The sequence below is a fragment of the Peromyscus leucopus genome, chromosome 2 (assembly GCF_004664715.2).
Source record: "Peromyscus leucopus breed LL Stock chromosome 2, UCI_PerLeu_2.1, whole genome shotgun sequence".
NCBI classification, from domain to species: domain Eukaryota; kingdom Metazoa; phylum Chordata; class Mammalia; order Rodentia; family Cricetidae; genus Peromyscus; species Peromyscus leucopus.
In genome coordinates, this window is record NC_051064.1 from 54,682,543 (window position 1) to 54,691,802 (window position 9,260).

Consider the following 9,260-nt stretch of genomic DNA (forward strand, 5'->3'; position numbering starts at 1 on the left):
CTGCCCCTCTGGGAGCTGGCTAGCCATAACCCAGCAGGCCAGGCAAGGCACATTTCTCAGAGGTGTCCCAGCAACAGCTAGCTGTGTGGTTTTATCACAGCGTATACTGCTTAACGACTGTCTCCCCTCCTGATTCTCTACATGACTCTGAAGGTCAGGGACTCCAAGATGCAATCTTAGCCTTACGAGCTCATGCCTGAGCTTAGGGCTCAGCAACAGGGAGAGGGGCATTGATTGTCAAGCCTGAGGCTCCCTGGGATCCCCAGCCCAGAAGAGGCTGTGCCTGGGCCAGCAGGTAAGCCACCCAGAGCCACCATACCCAGCGGCTCTCCTCTGCGCCCCATCCTGCTCTCCAGGGCTCCAGATTCTCCGAGGAGCTTAGGCTGGGGTTGCTGTGGGGCTAGGTCCCATCCCAGAAGCAATTTAAAGTTTAGTGAGAGGCTCCAAGTGGAGACTCCACCCTATAGGCCCAATTAAACAAGGGGAAACCTACCCGGAGCTTCCTCTAAACACAAAGTTCAGCTCAAAAAGTTCGCTGGGGCTATGTTCCCAGAATTCTCCTGGGATTTATCCCAAGGACTGATTCAAGGTGGCTCTGTCACCTCAGAGAAACTACATGTAAGAGAAACTGAGCCTCAGGGATCTCAATCCAGGTTCCCCGGCCACCCAGGCATCGCCTCACTCCATCCACTGACCCACGGACTGTCTCCACTAACCTTCCCATTACCACAGACCGTCTCTGTGCTACAGACACACGAGGAGGGATGGAAGACACAGTGACCGGAAGTGGGTTGCTGTCTTCAGAGAAGGACCAGCAGAGTGGTAGACCAGATATGACTGAGCAGGCCATAAAGCTGCGCAGGAGGCCGGACACTGCAGGGTGTGTAGACCTAGTCCAGGATGAAAACTGATAGGCAGGGAAGCCATAGTCGCCTTGGGAAACACTTGGAAATGAGAAAGGTGAGATTTAAAGAGCCATCTCGGAAGCAGGTACAGGGGAGATATGAGTCAGTGAGGGTTCATATCACACCTGCTAGGTTTAGGACATGTTCCCCAAATATGGCGACTTGGCTGACTGAGTATTTTAAACCGGAGATGGCACTTACAGTTTGGATCTGAAAAGTCCCCCAGAAGACATTGCTGTTAGCTTTGTCTCAGCTTGGTGCCATTGAGATGGTAGAAACCTGAAGAGGCAGAGCCAAGTGGGAGGTGTGCTGGTCACAGGTGTGTGCCTGGAGGAGAGCCTGCATCCTGACCATGGGGTGAATGGCTGTCCTCCACCACATCCTCCCCACCATGGCATGCTGGCTCACCACAGGCCTGGAAGCCAAACAGCCATGGACTGAAACCTGTGAGCAAACACCAACATTTCTCAGGGGCCAGTGATGTGGCTCAGATAGGGGAGTGCCTAACATGTGGGATCATCGCTTCTGGCCTTTTGGCTAAGATCAAGTGTAACATGTAGGAATCCCTGGCTTCATTCTCCAGCACCACCTAAAGGGTCGTGACGGCTCATGTCTGCAATCTCAGCACTCAGAAGATGGAGGCAGGAGGATCAGAAGTTCAAAGTCATGCTTGGCCACATAGCAAGTTCAAGATCAGAACTGGCTACATGAGACTCCGTCTCCAGGCAGTTTTCTCTTTATAAGTGAACCTTCTCGGGCATGTTGGTCAGTTAGTAAAAGCTGATCAACAAGAATTCGCAGGAAGGCATCTTTCACCTTCCCTTACTCTTCCTTCTGTTGAGACACAGGCCTTTGATCCCTGAACTCCAGAGGATGAGGCAGGAGGATCACATTTCAAGGCTAGCATGGGCTACATCACAAGACCTTGTCTCAGAAAAAAAAAATTAAAAAGATAGGGGTGGAAACCAAAAAGATGGCTCAGTAAGTAAAGGTGACCTGAGAGAACCTTCTTCAACAAATTGTCCTCTGCTTTTAGTGAGGCCTGTGTGCGCAAGTGGGTACATGTACACACACACACACACACACACACACACACACACACACACACACAAAAAAAACAAATTTAATAAGAATGCTTTTAGAGAGCCTATATATATAGCATGGAGGCCTAGATGATGTGGATAAAAATTTCAGTTTTACAATTATTGAAAAAAAAAATAGCAATGAATGGAAACACATAACTATGAACCAAAGGCTGAGGCCCAGCTGATCAGCCTCTGATAGGTAGACAGTTGATGGCTTGATCAGTTTGGGAGGCACTAGGCAGTGGGACGGGTCTGTGCTCATTGCATGAGTTGGCTGTTTGAAACCTGAGCTTATGCAGGGACACTTGGCTCAGTCTGGGAGGAAGGGACTGAACCTGCTGGACTGAGTCTACCAGGTTGATCGCAGTCCTCGGGGAGGCCTTGCTCTGGAGGAGGTGGGAATGGAGGGTGGGTGGGGGTAAGGGGAGGGGGGGGAGGGGGAGAATAGGGGAACCATGGCTGATATGTAGAATGAATGTATGTAAAATAATATATATATATAATATATATATAATAATAAATAAAAAAAATGCTTTAGAGCATAGGCTGTGTCTTAGTTAGGTTTCTATTGCTTAGACAAAATGCCATGACATTAAACAAACTGGAGAGGAAAGGGTTTCTTTGGCTTACACTTCCGCATCACTGTTCGTCATCAAAGGAAGTCAGGACAGGAACTCAAATAGGGCAGGAATCTAGAGGCAGGAGCTGATGCAGAGGCCATGGAGGGGTGCTGCTTACTGGCTTGCTCTGGCTTGCTCAGCCTGCTTTCTTATAGAACCCAGGACCACCTCCCAGGGATGGACACACCCAGAATGGGCTAAGCCCTCCCCTATTAATTGCTAATTAAGAAAATGCCTTACAGCCAGGTCTTAGGGAGGCATTTTCTCAATTGAGGTTCCCTCCTTATAGATAACTCTAATTTGTGTGTCAAGTTGACATGAGACCAGTCAGCACAGGTTGCCAAGAGGAATCCAAATAAACAGATCTGGCTGTTTTCCTAATTACTATATTAGTTCCTCTTTCTACCGCAGGGTAACTCGCAACTACTTTCCATTTCTACCAAACTTACTAAAATGAACATTCAGATTAAGTCTTTCTGCCTCTTAGAAAAAGCTCCTGAGGGAAGCAGGGTGGTGGTGTCGCACACCTTTAGTCCCATCACTCGGGAGGCAGAGCCAGGTGGATCTTTGTGAGTTCAAGGCTAGCCTGGTCTACAGAGTGAGTTCCAGGACAGCCAGGACAGCCAGGGCTACACAGAGAAACCCTGTCTCAAAAAAAAAAAGCAAGCAAACAAACAGCAACAGAAACTCCAGAAGGGCTGGAGAGGTGAGGTGGCTCAGTGGTTAAGAGCACATGCTGTTCTTCCAGAGGACTCAAGTTCAGTTCCCTTCATCAGGTGGTTCACAGCTGCCTCTAAGTCCAGCTCAGGGGATTGGACACCCTTTTCTGGCCTCTGAGGGCACCTGAGCTCACATGCATGAGACATATAATTAAAAATAAGGATAAAAGCTGTTTAAAATGTATTTCTTTCATGTGTATGGGTGTTTTGCCTATATCTATGTCTGCATGGCATGCAAGCCTGGTAGCCATGGAGCCCAGAAGAGGGTTCCAGTGCTCTTAAACCACTGGACCATTTATCTAGTCAATAAAGGCTTAAAAAAAACCCTTGTGTGTCAGGAAGTTAAATTTATAAATTAGTGTGCTTTTCTTTCGTCAATCTGTTTTATGCTCTAATAGCTCTATCTGATGAATAGAAGAGGCTGCTTTCTGTCCTCCACAAACCAGACCCTGGCTTAGAAGATAGCCTCAGAGCGGGTGAGGAGGAGCATCTGTCTGGACTGGCAGGGCTGTGGCAGCTACACAGTTGATTCTGACTCTTTAGTACATGATTTCTGTACTTCTGTTGTGCCCAGCCACACTGGTAGCTGTGAATAAATAAACGACTAGTAAACAGTTCTGTGTTTGAGGAGTTTATATACATTGGATTTGTGATGCTTGCGATATTAGTGAAGCATTGGTGTCAGTGAGAGGGACCATTATAATGGTTCTCCAAATCTTGGGGTATCTATTGTTCCCAACAAGCCTACGAAGTGGGCTTGGGGGTTATGGTGACATGGTAAGCATAGATAGATAGATAGATAGATAGATAGATAGATAGATAGATAGATAGATAGATAGATAGATTATAGATAGATAGTTGATAGATAGGTAGATATAGATAGATGATAGTAGATAGATAGATGATAGATAGATAGATAATATTTAAACTCGTAAATGTAAATTTTCCTTGCATTCTGTGAGCCACTCTAGTATACTATTGAGGCCATGATGGGGGTTGTGGGAACACTATACCTTCACAGCAGGCTAATCAGAAGCTGGGGGACCAGGCACCAATAGATGACCCATCTCTGTATTAATACAAATATAGACAGTGTGTTGTACACAAGTTAGCCAAAGATGACTTTTTGTTTTATGTTTGAGCAGGTAAAATATATATTACATGTTTTGTAATTTTTCTAGGTTTATTTCTTTGTGTCTGTAGCCAGGATTTTAAGGGAATCTTCCCTGATCAAATCTGATTCCTATCAACCTGGAATGAATCCATAGCCTCTCATTTCCTGTGGAAATAAAAGCATAACCTCTTCCCCAAAGCAACACACCTTTTGACTTCCATTTTGAAGTCAAGATATTTTAAAATATATATAGGTTGGTTTAATCTAGCAGTTTTCATCCAGTGTCTCTTAGCATCTATCGCTCATTCATCAGCAGTCAAAAAATTCAAAAACAACACAATAACACACAGGACCCAGACTCTCTGTTGTATTTCCCATCTTTATGTGGCTTCTTTTTAAATTTTACTTTACACCTTTTTTAAGGACTTTACTATTGCTTTTAAACTATATTTTAATCTATGATTATATATCTTTTCTCTTTTCTCTCCCAAGCCTATGTATATTTTTTTAAGATGTATTTATTTGTTATGTATACAGTGTTCTGCCTGCATGTGTCCCTGCAGGCCAGAAGAGGGCACCAGATCTCATTACAGGTGGCTGTGAGCCACCATGTGGTTGCTGGGAATTGAACTCAGGACCTCTGGAAGAGCAGTCAGTGCTCTTAACCACTGAGCCATCTCTCCAGCCCACCTATGTATATTTTTAAACACACTGTAACCTGTTTAGAGTTTTTTCCCCCTCTGGATCTGTCTTTCCTCAGCCTCTGTATTGTTTTTTGATCGCATGAGATGAATCTTAAATTGTTATGCGAGTTGCCAGCACTGCTCAGCTTAGTGCATGGTGCTAGTGCATGGTGCTAGCGCATGTCAGTTGGTGGCTGCCTCCATCCCACAGGCAGTGGCCAGGAGATGCCCCTCTGTACCGAGGCCCACATGAGATACTGTGGGAACCTGCCAGGTGGCTTAGTTCATGCCATGCTGGGAGGGCTCACACTGGCAGCTCACACCTGCAGGCAGCGACTGGGAGATGTGTCTCTGTACCACGGCCAGCATGAGGGACACGAGACTAGGAAGCTGTGTTTGGCTCACTTTTGTGTGCTTAGAATTTTTTTAAAGCTTTCTCAGGTTTTATGTGGATGTCGGTGCCATATGCAGGCAGAGGTTTTTGCTGAGACAGCCAGCCGGCTCTTTATTAACCAATGAGAGCAATACACATTTACAGAGTACAAATATTATTCCACAGCAATGAGCCCATTCTCTAGACCCTGTCCTGGGTCACACTCAGTCAGTGACTCCTATAAGGTTAAGGGATATGAGCCAGATGGACAATCGTTTTATTAGACGCCCAGTGAGGACTGAGGGAGATTATAGCTGTTTGTTTCACAGTGCTTGAATCAAGAGGATAAAAATGTAAAGATGTAAGTTTTTCACTCAGACATCTCCCCCAGACCACTGCATAAGCACAGACTAGGTAGGGCTAATAGGACTTGGCCAGAGCCCTGAAGAAGACTAGCTGGGGAGAGGGTCTTGAAGAATCCAGCAATCACTAAACAGCTATGGACACCATTGGTCCAATTATGTTGTTCAGAGAGAGACAAGAGAGGGAAGAAAAGCATGAGAAGAAGCAGTCAGCAAACTTCTAGTTCTTCCGTATAATTGGATCGTAGGGATGATATCCCAGAAGGATAGGAAGTTTCTAAGCTGAGGACAACATACTTTCCTGAGCTTTAAATGACTTCAGGGACTAAAAGGGTCCCAGAGAACTAACTGGAACTTAAATTGACTTCTAAGGGTAAAGTCCCAACCTTTGGAGGTTGAGCCCTGAGCGCAAGAGGTCGGTAGAGGGGAGAGGTCCAGCCTGACCCTTTGGGTGCCACACATTCTGGGCTCTCAGCCTAGTTCTTTTCCACTCTGAGAAAGCAGCTCTTCTTGGTCAACACGTTCCCGAGAAAGGTAAGTGCAAGCTTTGATCAAAGCCACAGCAAACTTTCATTAGCAGGGCAACATTTCAGATCAGCTTGTCTACAACAGAGGGGCCGGAGGCGGTGTGGTGCTGTTCTCACAGAATCACTAAGACCCGTGAAGGAAGCTGCAGGAGTCCCTAAGAACAGAACCCAGGAAAGGGCTGGCCAGCCATCCCCCTCTCCAGCAGGCCCTCACTCACCTACAACCACTGGGCATTTTCTCATTTTGTAGAGTCCACAGTCTGATCGTACCAATGAGCTGGATTTCTCAACTTGGTGCTGGTGACATTAAAGGAAATGTCTCCCTTACCAAACCTGGATTCCTGGGGGAGACATGAGGGCTGGCCAAAGGAGAGAGGAAAACCAGCTGGGCACTGCCCTGCCCAGCCCACATGCGACCCAGACAGCATGCTCCATGCTCCTGGGCTGTCTTCAAGCTTAGAGACTATCCTCACTATCAGCTTCATAGTTGATTCCTGGGCGACATATTGCCTCTAAAAGATATTTTGTATTTCTAAAGCCCTAGGAGAAAAAGGTATATTCTTGCTTATCTTCAAGTTGACACCCAACCATTCATGAATATTTGGATTCTCGGATATTCATGGATGTGTAGAGAGGGATTAAGTGCCTTGGGGATGGATGATGACAGAGCTGGATAGAGGAAATGAGAAGTACTATCACCCTGACAGTCTAGCCTGGGCTCCAGGGTTATCAGGAATGTAGGAAGGAAAAATCACTGATGGCAGGTGAGCAGGTTGCTAAGTACATCCAAGGCCTGTTTTGACCCCCGGGGTAATAAGTTTGATGTTGATAACAATGTTATGGATGGCCATGTAATTATTTAATTTCACAGCTATCTCCCTACTAGAATCTTCCCTTAGGGTCAAGGACTGTGCCTTTTTTACTGCGATGTCCCTCAAACCTAGTAGCCCAGAGGAGGTGTCCAGTAAGTTAACCCAGACTGAGTCGCTGTGGCCCGAATGTGGGGACAGTCACTAAGTCTAACTACAGAGCAGCGACTTGGCTTCACAGTAAAGACCAAGAAGGGACTGAGTCGCTCTCTGCCCTTGGAGGGATGGCTGCCTGGGAAGTTCGTGATCGTTTTTAGAGATGATGGTAATGAGACGCTCAAAGTTGCAAAAAGGTTTTTATTATTGTTTCTAGGGTTCTTTTGGTTTGGTTTGGTTTTCTCTGCTGTCCCAGAACAAATCCCAGTGTTGAGAGGAACTTAAAATTCTGAGGTGCCCATCAAGCGTCTCTAGAATGACCAGCACAGGCCGGGGCTCAGCGGCTTGTCAGGAGGGAAGCAGAGACACTGGTGTGAGCAAAGTGAAACAGAGGACGGGAGAGAATTTGGTCAGAGCTCTTGGGCCAAGGGCTGCCCTCACCGCCCTCCCTCACAGTCCTCCCTCACAGCCCTCCCTCACAGTCCTCCCTCACAGTCCTCCCTCACAGCCCTCCCTCACAGCCCTCCCTCACAGCCCTCACAGCCCTCACAGCCCTCACAGTCCTCCCTCACAGTCCTCCCTCACAGCCCTCCCTCACTGCCCTCCCTCCCCGCCCTCACCGCCCAATGGACAGAACTGTCACCAGGCTGCTGAGCCTTGGCACTGTGGTGTCATTGTGGTCAGGGCTGACCCTCAAAACGGTGTGTCACAGGGCCGTCGTCTTGACTGGCACTGCCCCGTGATGGGTTTCTGCTGGCTTTCATTTGTGTTGTCTACTTAGAGACTTCTCTCCCTCTCTTGTGGTGTGTGTTATGCATGTGTGTTCATGTATGTGGAAACGCATGTGTGTACATGTCTCTCTTTCATGTGCTATGTGTTAAACATGAGTCCACATGTGGGGGGGCACATGTGTGCATGTGTACGTGTGTGTGGAGGCCAGGGTTGACATCAGCTGTCTTCCTCACTCATTGACTGAGGCAGGTTCTCCTGATGAACCTGTGGCATGCCGATTTGGCTAGCCTATCTAGTCAGTTTACCACAGGGATCCCTGGTCTCTGCCTCCTGAGCACTGGGATTTCTGTGGGCCATTGTGAATATCTGGTTTTCTATTAAGGTTCTGGGGACCTGAACTCTGATCCTCATGGTTGCTCAGCAAGAACCTCACCCACAGGACCATCCCTCAACCCACAGCTTTTTATTCTTTTGAAACATATGGCAGCTATTCACAGGAATGATATCAGACCAGAGTGACGCTACCTTCCTTCGGAGAAGTCTGGATCTGCTCCTGTTGTGGACTCGAGAGCACTGAAAGCCTGTGATCTCCTCAGTCCAGTCCTGAGGCTTAGAGGACCCGAAGGTGAAAACCAGCCCTTGTAAATGCCTGCACCCTCCTGATTTTCCTTGTCCTGTGGTGCTGCCCTGGGATCCCGTCACAAAGGGGAGGGAGTTTGCTTTGGACCGGCGCCCTGTACACGGGCCCTTGTGCCTCAAAGCCTGTTCTTTCTCTCCTCTAGGCTGCCAGTGAGTGCCAAGGCCTCTCGGTGACTTCCAGAGGCTGCAGAAGCCTCAAGAGGCAGGCTGACTCCTTTGGATCCTCATTCTCCCCCCAGTCTTACCCGCATAACTTCTCTTACTTGCTCTCCAATGCTTCACAGAGATGTTTAATACATTTTGTCGTTTTCTGAATTGTCCTCCGCGGAAAGGATAGTCCAACTTAACTTGTCACTAAGTTAGGAAGTTAAATATCTATCCCCACTTCATTTCCTAGAAGTGAACAAGGCCACAGAGATGACAGGGCTCTCAGGACATCTCCTGCTGCTTGGCAGGACAAGGCTTTTGCTTGGCTGCCCAGGAGCTTTTGGAGTCAGAGGTTGTTGATGCTCATTTCCGAGTTCCCGCAGGTTTCA